Raw genomic sequence first — 19,713 nt, 5'->3', positions numbered from 1 at the left:
CAAAACCAAACTTTTGATAGAAGGCTCGGAGACCCATAGTGTTATATACCAAACGACTCAGTTCGGTGATTGCTCTTTGGTTATCTTGGTTATCAAACGCCACTCGCTAGGAAGAACTAAAAGACAAGCTGAACTGAGACGATGCTCTATGGTCTCAGCATGCTTACTTTTTTACTTTAACACGTGGCGATAAAATATGTCTTGTTGTCTGTATACCGTGACTGACGCTGATCGTAGGCTGCTGTGACCGCTATCGGATTCATAGTTGCAATGATTGGCCGTTAAAACCCGATAGATCCCATCCATGAGAATATATTTTTACAGCGTCTCAGAATCTTGAATGAAAATTTCACTTGATTGCTACTGTCAACGTCAGCCACTCGATGATTTGCAGTTTTGGCAATCACGAACAGAAAGAAACCAAAATCAGAATTTTGAGGGAAAACTTTGAATGACTTCATTTACATTGTCGCAAATCGATGATTTGCTGCTAAAACACGATAGACACCATTCATGCAAATAAATTTTCACTTTGCTCCCGACGCCATACGATTATGATTTGCACTTAAAAAAGGCCTTGACCATGATTTTGCTCTGGAGCACTGGCATCGAACGAACAAAAGTCGTAGCCAGCGAATGCCAATGGCACTGGCCGCCGAAGGGGCGGGGCCTCGGTCTTTATTGCAATCGGATACTGGCAAGCCGAGGTTGGGTTTTCGCGAGTCACGACCGATCGACAGAAGGACTGGAACAAAGCACTGAACAACCAAATATCATGGCACCGAAGGCCGGCATCGATAAAGGCGGCAGTGATGATGGCTGCTTCGGCGGATGTAACGGGCAACGACAGCTAGGCTCAGAAAAACATCGTTCAGAACGACAAGCAACCGAAGTGGAAGCCACGGATGAAAGAAAACTATGCCATCTACATTTACAAGGGGTTGAAGTAGGTCCACTTGCAAACTGACGTCTCGTCGAAGGTGATAGGCATCGTGGACAGCTTCATAAACGACATCTTTGAGCGAATCATGGCTGTTGCCTCCCATTACCAAGTACACCAGCCCCAAGTGAACAAGAACGAGAACGTAGCTCTACCTCTACCTTCAGGGCCCCAGCCCCGCTTACAGTTAAGAGGAATTTTCGTAGTGCGCACGCAGAAAATCAGAAAACGGTAAAACACGCCATCCATGCGAATAAATGTTTGTTGTGTCTCCCTCCGACGAGCGCTTTAATTGGTCCAAACACCACATTTCTGCCGTCGCCAAGCGGTCTACCTTCTCTTGTATAAAATGGTGTTTCTAAAAAGAACCGATTTTCAATCCACAATGCACCTTTCTAATCACTCACAGCAACCAAACGATAATCCGAACCTTGCGTGAAAATTTCCTTTCCCAGTAATTTCCGAAGACAAATTGAAAAAATTGGAATTCCGTAAATAAATTGGAGGATTCCGTTGAATATTCCTTATAATATTCCATCGAAAATTCAAAAATTGGAATTAGAGGAGATTTAGAAAGTCAATCCGAATTTTTTTCGAATTCTCTTAGGAATTTCTTCGAATTCTGCCAGTCCATTCTCAAGAAATCCTATGGAAAACTCTATTTTTTATGACATCTAGTGCATTAAACATTTTGTATCAAATCTCGTATGCAAACCGATCAGAGAATGTCATATTTGTTATGCCAGCTCATTGCATTAAGTCGATTTATTTGGTTTCGATCTATACCTCCAAACGACTCTCGTTGGCTCCTCCTGGAACAAGTATATGTATCGTGTACAGCTATATAACTTTGACGACCCACACAATATCCAATTTCATTTAGCTTGATGACGGGAAGGGACACAAATTAGCATGGTGTCAATTCCACTTGTATCGCGCATTGCTGTCCGCGTCACCCTTCTGCTTGAGATTGATTGGTAATTCTCACATCCATATAACAAACAACGTGGACTATGATAGTCTTTGGTCACTGCTTCTTTTATCTGGCATATAGTTCAGATGGTTAGCGGGTCACTCGAGAAGCGCTAAGCGTGGAGGGTCCAAGTTCAATTCCCGTCTTCAGCTGAAATTGTTTGTAAGGCAGCCAAGGCACAATGGTCGGAACCCGTGATTTGATGAACTTAATTGTTTTGTGCCCAAACGGCTGATGTGATCTAAATAGTGTCTTCAGAGAAAAAAATCACAAAAATATTGCCCATATTTGAGTGGATTTTATTTTTCAATAGTACCTACTATTGAAAAAGTTGAAAATCTAACTTTTTCACAAACGGCAAACTTCCAGATCTAGCAAAAATATGATATTTTGCTATAGAAACTTTTTTCCTACGATGAATACTTTTGGAGATATGAGCGTTTTTTATGGAAACTCCCTTAAATTTAGAATTTTTGGTATAACTTTTTTTCTAAACAAAACTTAGATTTGTGATGTTCTACAAAAATGTGAGCACTAAAATACTACACGTTTTGATAAATATAAAACTTTGCTACGACAACTATATCAAAAGTTATGAAACTTTTAAAGTCAATTTCACACTGATTTCAATTGCGTATAGGGGAGAAGGTGGCAAACCGAATCACAATGTCAAGTACTCTTCTGAAAGTTCAGACTTCATACTATAAAGTAGTGAAAGTTTCGTGAGTGCCATTTCATAAACGAAGAATTGGCGTAATTCAAAAGTATGGAGTTTTCTTTAGAAAAATACACTATTTTTCAATAAGATGCGTATAAGGGAGAGGGTGGCACACCGGGACACAATGTCAGGCACATTTTAGAAAGTTTTTACTTTATGGTTTGAAGGTGGGATGGTTCAGTGAGTGCCAATTCACACACAAACCACTAGGGTCGGCTTCAACAGTACCTGAGAGAAGCTCTCGAAACGCATAAAATTAAATAAATACTGTCGTCAGACAACAATAAAATTTAAAACAAGAAAATAACAATCAAAGTGTGCGCCACCTGAAAGGCCAAATTTTGTTCTGCGTTGTTATGTTGCCTTAGAGAATTGGCTTGGACTGTCAGCTAGATCTCGGCTCAGCTCGACACGCACATTTTTTAAACCTTTTCTCCCCCACAGGACATTACTATACTCTTCTCCGTAATTTTATATGCATATATGGAAAGATGGGATGTTGTTGATCTCCCATTCCAGGCATTGACTAAAAAATCAATGATATCAATATTATTTTCCCAAGAAAATTGAAGCGCCATCTGTCTTCCAATGAACAATTTAATATATGTGGCTTAAAAATATATGAATATTTAACATAATTATTCACTTAATTAGCACCCACGAAATAGCTATCACTACTGCAGCACTGCAGCACAAGCTATCACATAACTATTCGACAATGTTTGCCATCTCTTTCCCTGTCTTCTTCTGTGACATCCGCCACTACACATAACTACTTATTCAATGTTTATTAAGTAATTTCATATTTACCAATTTCCAGGATTCTATACCAATCTACTATTTATGCATTTGTATATCCAAGAAACTAGCTTAATAATACTCTTATGCCATACGAAAATTTATTTGACCAGACCGACAAATGAACCCAGCCATATCGACATTGCAGTCAAACATCTAACCGCTATAGGTCGAGAAAGGTCATAACTTCTTCGATATACGCATATACGCATATGAAATAAACGAAGTAGATGTGCTTGTTCTCGGTCTCAAATGACCCGAGAATTGTCGATTTCAACACAACTCACGTAAAACGACAGTGTATTTCAGATGGGAGGTGTCGACAATTGTCACTTCATTCGAAACGCTTCACCTCATACGAGACGCAGAATAAGCACAAGTTGTCAAAGGTGAGACACTGTTGTTACAATTCTAGTTTTTTTATGTGTAAATTGGCACTCACCAAACCTTCACACCTATAAACTATAGAATGAAAACTTTCTAAAATGTGCCTAATATTGTGTCCCGGTGTGCCACCCTCTCCCCTATACGCATCTTATTGAAAAATAGTGTATTTTTCTAAAGAAAACTCCATACTTTTGAATTACGCCAATTCTTCGTTTTATGAAATGGCACTCACGAAACTTTCACTACTTTACAGTATGAAGTCTGAACTTTCAGAAGAGTACTTGACATTGTGATTCAGTTTGCCACCTTCTCCCCTATACGCAATTGAAATCAGTGTGAAATTGACTTTAAAAGTTTCATAATTTTTGATATAGTTGTCGTAGCAAAGTTTTATATTTATCAAAACGCATAGTTTTTTAGTGCTCACATTTTTGTAGAACATCACAAATCTGAGTTTTGTTTAGAAAAAAAGTTATACCAAAAATTCTAAATTTAAGGGCGTTTCCATAAAAAACGCTAATATCTCCAAAAGTATTCATCGTAGGAAAAAAAATTCTATAGCAAAATGTCATATTTTTGCTAGATCTACAACTTTGCCGAAGAAACTTTTTTTTATCACGTTCGTGAAAAAAGTTAGATTCTCAACTTTTTCAATAGTAGGTACTATTGAAAAATAAAATCCACCCAAATATGGGCAATATTTTTGTGATTTTTTTCTCTGAAGACACTATTTAGATCACATCAGCCGTTTTAGCACAAAACAATTAAGTTCATCAAATTACGGGTTCCGACCATTGTGCAAGGTTGTAAAATATACAGCATTTCAAATTGAAAATTATTTAATTATTAGAAATTTTATTCGTAGATGCGGGGTTGACAGAAGAAGGCGTTGCATGACATCACTAATAAAAGTGAGTCGATGAACAAAAATAATCCGTCCGACGTTCCGGTGCTGACTGCTGGTGAAAGATTAGAAGAAATACGCAGATTAGAAAAAGAAAAAGAAGATAACGAAAAAAAGAAACAGAAAAAACAGAACAAAATTCGAAAAGAAATGTGGATCCGTGGACAAGACAAATGGAAAGAAAAGTCGAAAAACCACAGGAAATTGCGAAATGGAGGGAGAGAAGGAGAATGACCCTAATGAATATTTATCCAATGTTTGAACCATAATAAAGATGGAAGGATACTCTAGTAACATTTTGATTTTATGCTGGTTTTAAAACACTATTAATTTATGGCCTTCAAGAGCATTATAAAACTTAAAATGTTACTTGGGTATAGATGTGAATAGTCGGATTTGATTGCAAATAAATTGTTTAACTACAAAGTTGATTTTTATTCGAAAGTTGTGAAGAAAACCCAGAAGATTAGGCTCACTAGTGAGAGAAAAACACTTCAAGCAGATGATTCCTATGTACATTTTACACCCGATTCTTTTTTTACACGGGGTATGCATTCCGTGTAAAAAAAAGTTTACAGTTCAAAATTTGAAAATCCGCGTAAAAAAAGTTTTATGATTTCTCGACGAATCATGCAAAATGGAACAACTTTGCAAAAGTTTGGTATGGGTTTTTTTTACATGCGGCCGTGTAAAAAAAAATCCGTGTAAAAACAGAATCGAGTGTACTCTGAATAAGACGCAAAAAATAAATTTAAAAAAAATAATATATAGCTTGGTACACCTACCCTATTAATAATTTAATGTTTTAAGTTTCGGGCATTCAAATAGTACCGGGAGTGATGTCGTGAAGGTTTCTCACAGGCGTTCGTCATTGGGATTGGTTTTCCGTTCCGTGTACCCATCACCGGGGTCCATGAGATGCAACAGACGTATCCGAACCTCTACAATGGTTTGTTCCGGCAGCCAAGCAACAACAAACCTAATCAACGCAGGGATGGTACCTTCTGCTAGTGCTTGATATAAATTTCAAAACGTATTGCAATTAAAAATAAAATGAAATGCAAAAAAAGGTTGCTAAATTTTAGGTTCATACATTAATAAAAATATGTACTTATACGTTCGTTTCCTTTTAGCAGATTCAGTGATGCAAACAAACATAATTTAATTCTAGTGGTTCAAAGGTCCAACTATAAACACCTACAGATCTAAAAATACAAACGCATTGGGTGTTCAAGTCCGATCGCCGTTCTCTATAGAGCAGCAAAAAACGACGTAACACACATTATATCCAGTCAGCATTTATCACGTGGCCGGCATATGCCATCGTTCAGTCAGAGTCCACGACCCATCCGACCAGGCCCAGTTCCGACCGAGCGTAGTAAATCATAACACCCGAATCCGTAACGATTCCAGATGTACTCTGTATTTACTTGAAGACACCTAAACGTTGATGGAGCTAGAGAAATGATCGCGTGCTCAGATGCGCATTATGTGTTTGGAAAGCTTAATCTTAAAAGAAATGTTTAATTTTGTTGAAAGCCCAAATAAACAAATTATCCATATCTTGATTTCATATGAATTAGGAACCTACTGAACTCAGATCTTCCCAACTGATCGCCTCTTGGTCACAGACAAATGGAAGTTTTAGTAAACAATGTTCATCAACCGGTTGATCTTCCCTTCAATAAGGCGCACCAGGATGAATCTGATGCAAATAATCCAAATGATGCCAAAACGCCAATTATCAATTGGAGTCTTTCTTCCTTGGATGAGCCGGTTTTATTTGCGAAGAAAGCGTTCTACTGTTGCGTTCCTTCCCTCTTGTAGAACGGCCATCAATTTGTAATCCATTAAACGCAATTACTCAGTACCACTGCCGCATGCACCGTCTGGCAATGAATCTCAGCAGCTGTCTGCTGATCCGTTTACTGGACTGACTCAACTGCAGTCCCCACCTATATATGACAGGAACCAGCAACGCAGTGGTAAAAGGGACAAACCGCGTACAAACGCAACTCCCCACCATATGTCGTACAACGAAATGGACCGATGTTTACAAAGTTCAAAACAGTCAAACAATGCGTCGATTCGATGATGATCGACCATGCTGCGGTCTTCTAACCTCTTGCATCACGCCGTGCGACGGTGCCCCCTTCTGCCGCGATCGCCACTCGAATCGATTCCGAAGAAACAAACTCAATGCCCGTGTGTGCTAAACCTAATCGACTTTAATGGCGGCGTGGCCGTAGCCGCGTGAATAAATCTGAATCCGACGATTGTTTTTATTTTTTTCGGTTAACCACTACTTAACCACAAATGCACCGTGGGGATCGCATTAAGGAGTACGTTAGGAGCATGTTAATTTACGGTTTCAACATTGTCACGAACACGAGTCCGATATGTGTAGTCATTGTGGCTACGCGGTTTGTCCGTTGATCGGTCCTACCAAACATTCCGACAGCTTCGAAATGGTTCTCTTTGGAGGCATGCTTCTTCGGCCGAGGACTGCTTTGATTGTTTCAAATGAGTGTTGTTGATCGCTACCGTTTGTTTTCAAGTTTGGGTTGATAACATTCCCATCCCACTACGCTGCTGATGTGCTGTCATATGTTGTACTGCGTTCGGATGAAACGAGGGGTCTGTTCTCCGGTCCGCCTTGGCGGTGCATGGTTGCGGTGTCATTGGAATTCAAAACAACTCCGGAATACTTAAGTGGATCTTAATTCCGATAATTTTGTGATGCTTTTTCTACTGCAGTGGGTTGCGTTTGTTCAAGTGGGGAAAATAAATTTCAAACATTCCAGATTTGAAGATAATAGTGACAATTGAGATAACCATGGCGGTGAGCAGGCGCATGGTTTAGACGCTGATATAGGATGACCATATGGTATCTAAAGTTTGGCTTTGTTTGTTCTAAATAAGTTTCTCTTAACAGACATACTTTCTAATAACAGATACATAAAACCAATAAATAGGAAACAATTAAGGAAATTTATTTGGAGGCTAAGCAGTTGGCAGCTTTTGAAGCCTTGGGTAGTAGGTGGTACATACACAATGGATTAGGAATTGTAATTCGAGATCATACTAAGTACGATCAATTTAGCGAAGTCCATTCGCCAATTGGGACGTATATGCAACAGCAAATGAATAGCAAAATGAAATTGAAGTGCATCCGACATCGTCGATTGACGTTTTATTGCATTTTGATTGCAACGAGTTGCTATTCCGCAATAAAGAGCATCATATTGTTAAACAATCAGAAAGTTTCTTACTTTATTTAGTCTCTGCATTTTGTTGGACTAATTGAGGGGTTCATATGTTTGACACATTTGACATATTTGCAATGCATGATGGTTGCTGATAATTTAATGGATATATGTGCTATGAAATAATAGCAGTAAAGGTCGATATTCATACGAAATGGTCAATTCACTCAAATAAAAAAAACTTATCTCATTTGGTATTGAAGAAACCAACATTCAAGGAAGACTATCGCCTATCAGTTAAATCCTGGTTAGTGACTAGAATATCTGAATATGCACAAATCACTACCCTTTGAAGTTTGCGATGTCACTGCTCAAACTGAGTGGAAACTTTCTGCGAGTCATGGATTGTGATCAAATTGATCACCTTCTCTCGAAACATGTTCATGTGAAATGGTTTCAAATACTATGAAGGCAGTGATTCTGACACTTCCTTATGGAGGAAATAGCATATCAGGATGTTCCAAAATGTCACCAAAAGTACCAAATACTCTCGAACTCAAGTAACAATTGAACCGTTTGTTTGAGAAACTGCATATGTAACATTTTTGGTCAAAATGAGATTTTTATATATTCTGAATCCTCTTTCAAAAATACGTATTCTGACAAAAAATACGAAAAAAAATTTTTTGTTCAGGAATGTATGATTTTTTTTTCGTTTGTTTGAGAAACTACATAAGTCCACGCACTTTGAAGAGCAATTATGAAGTACTGCTTACAGTTTTTGCACTGGAAGTGCCTCAGGGTGTTGAGTTTTGCCAAAAACTATTGATCTGTATCGAAGACATCAGAAGGTTCGGTGCCAATTTGTCCAAAAACAGTTTTTTGTTGTTTTCTCGAAATTGTGTAAAACGGACTTATGCAGCTTCTCAAACAAATGATTCAATTATTGTTTTGCAACATTCTTGGAAGCACCGATTTAATCTTTACGTATGCTATAAAGCCATGATAGTTGTTTCTAGGGAGAAATGTCAAAGGAAAGGCTGTTTTCAGAAAGTGGTCACTTTCCACGAGGAATCAACATCTCTTGATGTTCTGAATGACCCGAGCAACTTTACCCACTTTCTAATTTTCAAATCATTATTGTAAAAACTATGAATTTTGAGACGTGCCAAGCCAGTACTCAGAACGGATCTAGATGTTTTAAAAATAATTGAGCCTCTGAATACTTCTCTTTGAACTTGTTTCGTAAAATCATGAAATTTTTGACGTCTTCAGGGCTCAGAACATATCATAAAGGGGCTACTTCTTCCGGGAAAGCAGCTTTCCTGGATGTTCCACATTGTGTCCAGATGAACCATGTACACTTTTATTGACGTGAACTACGCCTAAGGGAAAAACTCAGATACAAGGTGTAAAACGGAAATTTCCAAATTGGAGACCGTCACGAAATTAGGAGAGATTTCGAACGCTAATAGCGTCTTTATATTTTGATGGATTCTTGAGATTTTCTCATAAATCGATTCGGAAACTCTCCAGCAATTTGCCAATTCCATCTATACTATTGATTATCAACGTTAAACTATTAAAAATGTTATTTATTTCCAATCCCGGTAAAAAAAATTAAGAAATAATCAATGCCGTTCATGCATTCCCAACACGGACATCAGATTGATGTAAAGCCTTTTGGCCCACTGCATCGTTTTCCATGTGTATAAAAATACCAGTGTTACACGTGCGCACGCCATTTCCATTCTGGATTTCACGGAGAGCGGACCAGGGCGTCCAGAAGCGGTCACAGCAACAACGGTGGCGGTGCGGATGAAAATTTTTCGCTCGGTGGTGGTGGCAGCAGCAGCACATCATTTTCAACCGTGTTTCAATCAGCATCTTCAGCGGATCTGGCAATCATCGGCGTCCGTAGCACCGAATCATTGGATGGCGGTCGTGCAGTTCAGTGGTTGCTGTTAGTGCGGCACATTAGTGGAAATTAATCGGTTCTTTTCAGAACCACCATTATATTTAGGAAGAAGGTTAAGTTGAAACAGTTTTTCTAAAGTGCAACTGCTAGGAACTGGAAAATTCTTCAGTGAAATCTTCTAGCGTGATTCTGAGTTCGGTCAGTGTTAGTTAGTGATTGAGAAAGATAAATTGTTTTTTTTTGTTTGTCATCAAAATAATTCAACTGACAATGAATGTCTAAATGAATATTACTTAAACCAATTGGTGGCGGTCAGCGGTACGGGAAAAGTCTAGTAACCGATGACGAAACACGTCAACTAATGTGGCATTTGCAACGATTTGAATGCCGTCGGCACAAAATGAAGTTTTCCCGCGAGACTCACTTTGTTTTTTCTGTTGGTAATTGAAAATGAAATCGGTTCCGAGATGAATCTTATTCAAAGGGCAAAGCTTGGCGACGGCACAAAGTTTGCTATCGGTTGTAGAATCTCAAGCACGTGTCGGAATGAGACGATGCAACAAATTTATTAGCATGATGACTGAAGAAAAATCGATGGCTTCAGTATCGGTCCCAACAACAGCTGTCGCCAGGTGCTTGCCCTCGATAATGTATTTACTATGGAGAATACCTTCGAAAATATATTCGTATGAGAAGAATACTTTTCTTCAAAGTATAAAACATGATTGCTTGGCGACAGAATGTTGCCGTCGATAGGAGAATCTCAAGTACGTGTCGGAAAAAGACGCTTCAATGAGTTTACTCGTACGGTGACTGATGAAAATTTGATGGCGTCAGTATTGGTGACCGTCTGCTGATTGCTGCAGAAATTTATTTTCGGACCACATCCAATTTTTATTCAGTCACAATGCGAATGAATTTATTGCAGCACTTCTCTCCGACATGCTCGTGACTCTGCTACCGACGGCACCGTTACGATCGAGTTGTCTGCCATCGACAAGCGATTGTGCTTTGAAATATGAAGAAACATTGACTCAGATTAACAAATGGTGAAAAATCGAATTATTTTCAATAATGCACATTTTTAATAACTAATAGCAACAAAACTATATTGTGATGAATTTTCTTTTCTGATTAACTTTCTCTAAATCTAGGCCCTGAGCAATAAAACCAAATTCAGAATCTTGGAAAAAAAATTATAATTTTTGCTGACGACTACCAAATCGATGGAGACGCCAATAAATTTCAGCAGCAATCACCCAACGATTTCCTCCGCTCAGACCGACACACAGTGAGACCAATTCCAAAAAAGACGGTCAAAAATGTTAGAAGTGAATAAAATGGTCTAGCAGGCCACATATTATGATATTTCATTGAAAGGATGGTTCATCTTCTCGACATCATCGACCCGTAAGCTAGAGATCCACTACCGGAACGAGAGGTGGGGCACCAGTCGTCGCAAGCACGCTAACGTTCTCAAAGACAACGTGCTTGCACCAAGTGGTGCCTCATCAAATATCAATGGCTAGCACCGCCAATGTAGAGTTCTATTTCTATGAGCACTTTCACAGGTATTCCTTTAATTACCAATTTCTGTCATCACCTCACTGCAGTGCTAACGGAAAAATGTATTCCATTATTAGAAATTGTAAACATATAGAATGGATTTTATTTCGTCCCTACACAAAGTAAAGCTGTAGAGGCGCAAATCGTTTCTTGATATTAAGGTTCATGTGAAATCTCATGATCTATTTACAGAGTAAGTATGGAAAATTAGACGTAAGGGTCAAATAAAATACTCTCTCTGCATTGCGACTAAACATGACATGACTTGATAGTTTGTCCTACTTCCTTTAACAATATTTTCAAAATCTCAGAGCGCAAGTGCCTGTAAAAACTCATGATCACGTGGAATTTCCTTAATTAAAGTATGCGTGAGACAAGAACAAATGGTACCAGGGGGCCGTACACATATTACGTATGCCCTGATGGGGGAGGGGGATCTGTCGTTTTACCTATAAATAAAAAAATCATTTGTATGTAAGAAATCTTACATGAAGGGAGGGATGTTGAAAAAACCAGAAATAACGCTTACGTAATAAGTGTACGACCCCTAGACAATTTTCAGCTGATGTTGCACCATTGTATTGGGGCAAATGAGAAGTAGAAGGAGAAGAGAAAACATGTTGTGCGTTGCTTTTTATCAAAATTGATTGGCAACACCGAAACGACCACTGTCAGTAAAACCGAAATAACTGAGCAGGCGGAGGGTGGCGGAACCTAATTTCTGCAGGATTGGAATCCTGACAAAAAAAATAAAACTACAGTGTGAATTTCATTGATGGGTACCGATGGGTACCTTTTTGAATTTCACAATGAATACAACAAGAAGATTATACAATAATAATTTTATACATAATAAAGACCGAGTACTTTCTGCGCGATCAAAAATAATTTACGAACGTATATGCGTGGCTTTATTAGCTTTTGGACTACACTTTGGGATGGTGCCAAATATAATAGGTTTGGGTGATGTATACATCGTGACCAACATAATGAAGCAGTAAGATAAATGTTACAAGATTTAACAGAATTAAAAATCGACAACATGCTCATCTTGTATTGACTGTAAAGGTAAGATATACCAGAATGAAATGACTCAAAACTATGTTAACATCTTCGTCAAGTATTCTAGGTACTAACACCCCATGACTAAAGTTATCAATTTGGATCATTTTGAAAAAATTGTTTTTGACCGTCTTTTTGAAGATTGGTCCTTCTGTGCGACATGGAGGTCATAATTCCACGACCCACGCTAAACGATTTTTTGAAGTTTGTCTCGGATAAATTCTCTTGTTAAGAGCCTTGTTTTGCGCGTACGCGTCATTTTCGTTCGAGATTTTACGGCGCTTGATAGCGGTTCCATCCGCAGCATGTAACAAACGACATCACTGGCAATCATCGATGGTGGAGCGGCAAATCATCGGATGGCGGTCGCGCCGTCCTCCTTGATAGAAGCAGATTTTGAATCGTATTTTTCCCGCAAGGTTAAAACCATTGAGAGGTTACTGATAGTGTTAAAGGAGCTCATTATTGAAAAAAAATCGGCTTTTGTCGGAACCAACATTACATTCGAAAGAAAGTAAAAGACACTTTACTTTGACCACAGACAAACAGACGTAACACTGATGAAATTTCCATCGCCCATGCTTTGAACGGTCATTTTAAACTAAACTGATTACTCGTTTCACACCTAGAGGCGCGCGCATCGTTTATCTTTGGATTTGACATCTCACACTAGCGCCTTCTGTTGACATTGTCGTACTAAATAACATTTCGTGCGACATGCACGCGAGATGGTGATAAAGTAACTGGGCGATGAACTTTTCAGGAAATTATTCTAACTGTTACGTCTGTTTGTCTGTGCTGTGACTATAGCAAATTCATGACCAGTAAAACTTTCTCGCAAGATTCTGAACTTGGTTGGTGTTGTTAGCGATTTAAAATGTGTATTGAGAATCAATCGGTCCTTTTATTAATCCGAACGGACTATTTCAAAGTAGAAAACATAATCTTTTAGCGCGCATTGGAGCGAGACGATAAAATAAATTTACTCGCATGGTGACTGATGAAAATATAATGGCGTTAGTGTCGGTTCGAGCGGTGGCCGTCAGCAAGTGGTTGACAAGAAAATGTATTGAATATGATAGCGTATTTATCGATTTGGCTGTAGTCCGCGAAAAGTGAAATTGGCCCGCAAGATTCTGACTTTGGTTTTGTTGCTCTTAGTAATATTTAAAATAAATTGGTTCTTTTCAGAACTACATTGAGAAAATTGAGCCGAGACGAATTTTCGTCAAAGTACAAAACATAATCGCTTGGCGACGGTAGAAAATTGACGTCAGTAACGGAAACACAAGCGTGCGTCGTTTATTCGCATGGATGGTGTCTGTAGCGTTTAACAACCTAATATTTACATGATGCTTGAATTATCATTGCACCAAAAGGTTTTGCCTAGTTTACGTCGGGCGGTCTTGTGTTGTACACAACCCATCTGATTTTTTTTTGCAAGATTATGAAATTTTGTACAGTCGTCGAGGGTGACAATAGGTCTGGGGTGGGAATTCCAGGACGTCATGGAGAACTAAAAATTTCTGTAGTAACATATATGCATAAGAAAAAGAAATAATTGAAGTCATACCAACGCAATGGACCGACTGGGCTAGTGGGTTATAATATCATAGATCCGAGATCTCCAAAGTGCGGCCTTCTAAACCTTTCTCTGCGGCCCGCGAAGGGATTCTGAGAATACACTACCACTGGCTCATTGATTAGCCAGAACCAGAATCACAGAAAAAGCTTTTTGTCGTGCCCATTGTTTCGGTAGTACATATATTAAAGCACCATGTAATTTTAAAGTATCATATATTAAACACGAATCATGCTAAGAAAAATCATATTCGCAAATATCTCCATGATTCAAAACAAGCGCGAGTCATATTCCACTGCACTATGGTCCAGGATACAGATTTACGCGGAAAGATGCATTTTACGCCAAAAGCATATTTTTTAGAAAAAACTGTTGTTCTACAAAATTGTTCGAAATAGTAAGGCCATTATTATGGTTCTACCAAAAAATAGCTTTTCAAAACGCGTGTTTTGCTTTAAGAATATCGTCTGTATCTTCTTCCGTTGCCGAGTTAAATTAATTTATTTGAAAAAACATGATTTTAGTAAAATTGATAGAACTTGAGATAAAAAAATAACATATCCCCATTTTTTTGACATAATAAAGAATATTAATTTCTCTTTCAAATGCCGTGTGAATATATTTTTTTGGTCTGCCCTAACCGGAAATATCAACATATGAAAAAAATGTAATTTTGGCAGAAAAACGATTATAACTTTTGATCGGAAAAAGATATTGAGCATATTTAGCCATCAAAAAAGGCGTTTTTTTGAGCTCTAAAAGTCACCTGAAGACGACTTTCCGAAAAATCTAAAACAAAAAAAGTAGATAAAAAATACTGTTTTTTTGAGGTACACCCTAATTCGATTAGGTAAAATTGCTCTAAATCAGCCAACTAAAGAGCTACAGAAAAAGTTTTTTTTAGCAAAATTGATTGGAATAAGCTGCGCTACAACTTTGTACAATATAACATGTCAATATTCTGAGAATTAAAAAATATATTTTCTAATTTTTTTATATGATGGGCCACCCTATTTTTTGGTAGAACCATAATGGCCTTACTATTTCGAACAAATTTGTAGATCAACAGTTTTTTCTAAAAAATATACTTTTGACGTAAAATTCATCTTTCCGCGTAAATCTGTATCCTGGACCATAGTGCACTGGAAGCATGGCCCAGATAATCATTCATGATTCGACTCGCGGTTTGCATCATTGCATGATTATCACGTGTTCTACTTTGTCAAATGCATCGAATTAACGTTCTACGCATAAAACAATGGATACAACACAATAAACCCATATACGTAAACTGTAAATACGTATTTTTAGGGTTTTGATGCTTTTTAGAGCGCAATCCTTTTTCGACGAGCAAGCAAACGATGCGATTCTGTATGAAAAACCCAAGCACGATGCTCTGCCTGCAAAGTTAGCTCGCACATGAAGCCTCGATGATTCAGATTTGAGCATGATTCTACCAACACCGGCCATGATTAATGAAATAAATTGCTGAAATGGATTCTGTTCAGAATCCCAAAATGATTGATTTCAACAATGCTTGTTCTCATATAGATGGCCTTCTGCTAATCTTCAGTTTCTATTCAATTTCACACTTGCTGCTCGCTTGCGGTGTCAATCGAATCTGTATCTTCATTACTTTCATCTACTTCCTTTCGCTTTGAGTAGTATAAATATCATCGAAACAAGCCAATAACTTAATATTGAAACAGTCACGCGGTGATCCTAATTAAAACAGATTTTGTTCAGAATCCTGTTCAGTATTTTAAACAAACCCCAAACGGATTCTGTGCAGCATACCAAATCGATTCTGTTAAGACACCCAAACGGATTATGTACAAAATCGATCTGATTATTCCAGAATTCCGAATGAATTCTAATCAGAAAATCAAACGGATTTTGTTTAAAATCTCAAACGGATTTTAAATGAAATCCCAAGTATTTTCAGTTCAAAATTCAAACGGATTCTGTTCAGAATTCAAGACGGATTCTGTTTAGTATCCCGAGTGAATTCTGCCTTGAATCTCGGGGGATACTTATCATAATTTCAAGCGGGTTCTGCTCAGGGTGCTGCTGAAGAATGAAATGGCCTTACAAACATATAAATATATTACCTATTTGTAAAATATTCACTAGAATAAAATGTTTTGTAATATGCAATATGAAATGAAACATAAATGTAACAAATATACTGCTGCCCACTTGAGCAGCTCAAAATTGCAATGCGGTCCTTGACAGTAAGCATGTTGGAGATCACTGTCATAGATCATACATAAATTGGTTCATTAAATAGATTGAATGATCTGTGCTCCAGAAAGTTTTGAAGAACCAAATAGCGTCTGTGATTCAGTCGACCCTCCATGAGGAGCTGGAGATGTGGAACAAAAGTTCCTTGGAAAAGTGTTCGAAAGGACCATCAAAGTAACTTCTTCTTTAGAGTTTCCATTCCGGGACGAAAAATCCCGGGATTTAGGGAAATTCGGGATTTATTGATTCCCGGGATATTATTTTTTTCAATATCGAATATATTAATATATATATTTTTTTTTGCTACAAGCTTACTAATAGTTTTTATGCTAAAATTTTTATTTGCATTGAACGCCCCACGCCAAGGAGAGCTCCTCACAAAGAAAACACAAAACAAGAGTTTTCTTTACCCTATGGAGGTCTACTGACTGATACTTCTGCCAGCAACTGCAGCTCTCTTATATTTAAACAACAAGCATCTACACTACAATATATCGCTAGCTAACAATATTCCTTGATATTACAAAAGAGCAGATACATTTAAATGATGCATGGTTCCTATATTCCATCTTCAACGAGGAGTCGCACACTTTCTGATACATATTCCAGCATTTCTCTACACAGCCTGAAATATTTTGTAAATTTACATTCATATTGATGCATATATTTGGAGCATAAAAAGGACGCAAAAATAAACGTTTTAATTTTAAATCTAAATTGATTTAATTCATTGATTGATGTGAAAATAGTTTTAATACATCAAATAAAGTTTATATTTGCATTTCTATTTTATTTTATTTTGCGATTCTATTTTACGCGTAATTTAATTTGCATTACATAGTGTGTACGCCTCGTTAATCTTCTCGGTCCTCCTAATACTATGTTCACTCTAGGGCCTTGTAACATGTTATTCAGTGCGAACATGTAATTAGTGCGAACATAGTATAACACCGAGCTAGTCATCCTGAGCTCTTCGTCCCCTATGTTTTAGTCCGAGTTCCTTCAGGACTTTTGCTGACCAGCTTTTGAATGTTTTGGATTAAAGCTCTGCTTAGACTTTTGCTGACCTGCCCCGATAAATTCGGTACAACGCTACCCATGATTAACGCAGCCAATTCATGATCCCACGGCACCACGCGACTTATACAACCGATTCATGGATCCCGTTCTGCGATTACGTCAAAGATTAGTTACTTAATTAGTTGGTCTTTGATAAAGTCTTTGGGACTAGTTTATCGACACTAAGTTGTAGATCTGGAAACATTCCTGGGCCTATAATCCATTGATGAATAGGGGCAGCTGTAACTACTGGTATCAGGAAGTATCAGTCAGTAACCTGCAATGGAGTATAGGGAACTCTACTATTGTGTTTTCGATGTGACTCGTGAGCTTATGGTTCCAGTACGATTCCCCTGCGCAACTTCCGTCTACAGCGAGGTGTCTGACACTACCTAATATTGCCACAGAAAATACGTTGCTTGAATGAAAACTTTAAAATGGTCTAAATCTAATATAATACCTATAATACAAACAATCAAGCCTACTTCGACGGACAGCGAACGCGTCTTTTCGAAATCGGCGAACTTTTTTTCTTCTTCTCAGGACCAGCATTTTCTGACCAGAAAGGGTTGATGTGCACAAATGGACTGTTTTGGTGGCATCGGCGTTAGACGTAGTAGCTTGATTGCTCTAAATGATTCCATCCATTCAAACAAATTTATTGAATCATCTCCCTCCGACGCGCTTGTAATTCTTCTACCGAAGAACAACTTTCCAAACCAAACCAAATAATCTTGCCAGAAAGTTTCACTTTCCGCCGAAGATAGCCAAATCGATGGGGACGCCACCTTAGTGGAATATTTCGTTTAGCTGCTTTAGTGTGTGTAAAGGTGAAAATAAAGGATCTTTTCAGGATCGTCATTGTAAATTAAACGGAGGAAATTCGAAAACTTAAGCCGAATAGTCTGTCTGGGTGAAGATTTTTCCCAAAGGACGTATGTAATTAATTCTTGGACTTCATCACACTTTTCCACCGGCGCTATTGAAAACCATACATGTATGCTTCAATCGCGGGCGGAGACCGAACGATGTTTTCCAATTTATTTTTGCGTTTGGTTGTTTTTCTGCTTATTTTTCCATTATTTCGGACATTTTCAAGGATGCTTTCTGGGATTTTCAGCGGCGATGCGGTCGAAGAATCCCTTTCCCTTTTCCACGTTTGGAGACTCAAAGTCCATCCAACTGGGAGCTGCTGTTCGGCTTCTTGAATAGGTTAACCTCTGAGCAGTTTGCACAATGTTAATAAAGAGACACAAATTATGACAAAAACCATCCATTTCGTAAAGCTGTATAGCTGCATAGTCCTACGTCACCTTTGCGTACAACCCTATTGGGCTGCACCTCTAAGTTATTTATATATAAACCTGTAGCCTTTACAGGATCTTATAACTTTTTCTAATAGTTATTTTCTCTAAATCTGATATTGGCGGCGTGAAAGTCGAATTAGTGTCGATTAGCATTATTGTCATGACATTCCGTGACATATTTTTTAATTTCGCTCCCATGACCCACACTTTGTATTTAGAACAATGATCTGTTTGACAAAGTTCTAGAATCCTTTAGGCATTACATGTTAGTCAAAAAATCCGTCAGTCAAATTGTGAATAACTTCTAAAAAAAGTTATTGGTAAGTTATAGCAACCCGACTAGAAGTGCATAGCAAAAACTGAACACAATTTTAACACATTGTGATATCTATAAATTATTTTGATAAAATTTGGTCCTTAGTAGCCTTTATTTCAAATGGTGTAACAAGATTTTATCATAGTATAATTTTAAAATGCTTAACACGAAATTACCCATAAATAGGCAAAAAAATGGATGTAGCATAAGTCTTCCAGTCATATAGAGATTGCAATTTGACCCAATTTGTAATGAGCTTAGTCCTTGAAAAATAATATTGCCCAGTTTAAAAAAAATCATTTTCAGAAAAATATGTAAAGCTCTTTTAGTGGAATGTATTCAACCGTCTAAGACGAATTAAGTACTCTCCATTTAATTCCGCCAATTAATTTTCGATATCTTTGCAGATACGTATTTCGACCACAACTGTGTGGTCGCCTTCAGTGTCTCGTACTCTCGTACTTGACTCGACTAAGTCGAGTCGACCGACCCGAAACCCGAACTTTAATTGGTGGAATTAAATGGAGAGTACTTAATTCGTCTTAGACGGTTGAAAAAATCATTGTTTTAGTCATATTCTGAACTATTTCTTCGGTATTGAACTTAATCTGAAGATTAAAAAAACACTTTAATAAGGATTAAAAAAAACTGTTTCTACCTGTAAAAGTTTCCAACTGCACAGTAAACAATACATATATTGTATCTGATTCTGTTATAAATTTCTAACAAAACA

At 37.8% G+C, this 19,713-nt stretch overlaps 1 protein-coding gene across 2 annotated transcripts in view; it reads right to left on the bottom strand.

Moving 5' to 3' along the window:
* The window catches only part of LOC134223508 (fibroblast growth factor receptor homolog 1-like), a 136,578-nt gene that overhangs the window by 16,812 nt on the left and 100,053 nt on the right, over window positions 1-19,713 (bottom strand). The window lies entirely within an intron of this gene.

The sequence above is a fragment of the Armigeres subalbatus genome, chromosome 1 (genome assembly GCF_024139115.2).
Source record: "Armigeres subalbatus isolate Guangzhou_Male chromosome 1, GZ_Asu_2, whole genome shotgun sequence".
Classification (NCBI taxonomy): domain Eukaryota; kingdom Metazoa; phylum Arthropoda; class Insecta; order Diptera; family Culicidae; genus Armigeres; species Armigeres subalbatus.
This window is presented reverse-complemented; position numbering and strand designations above follow the sequence as displayed.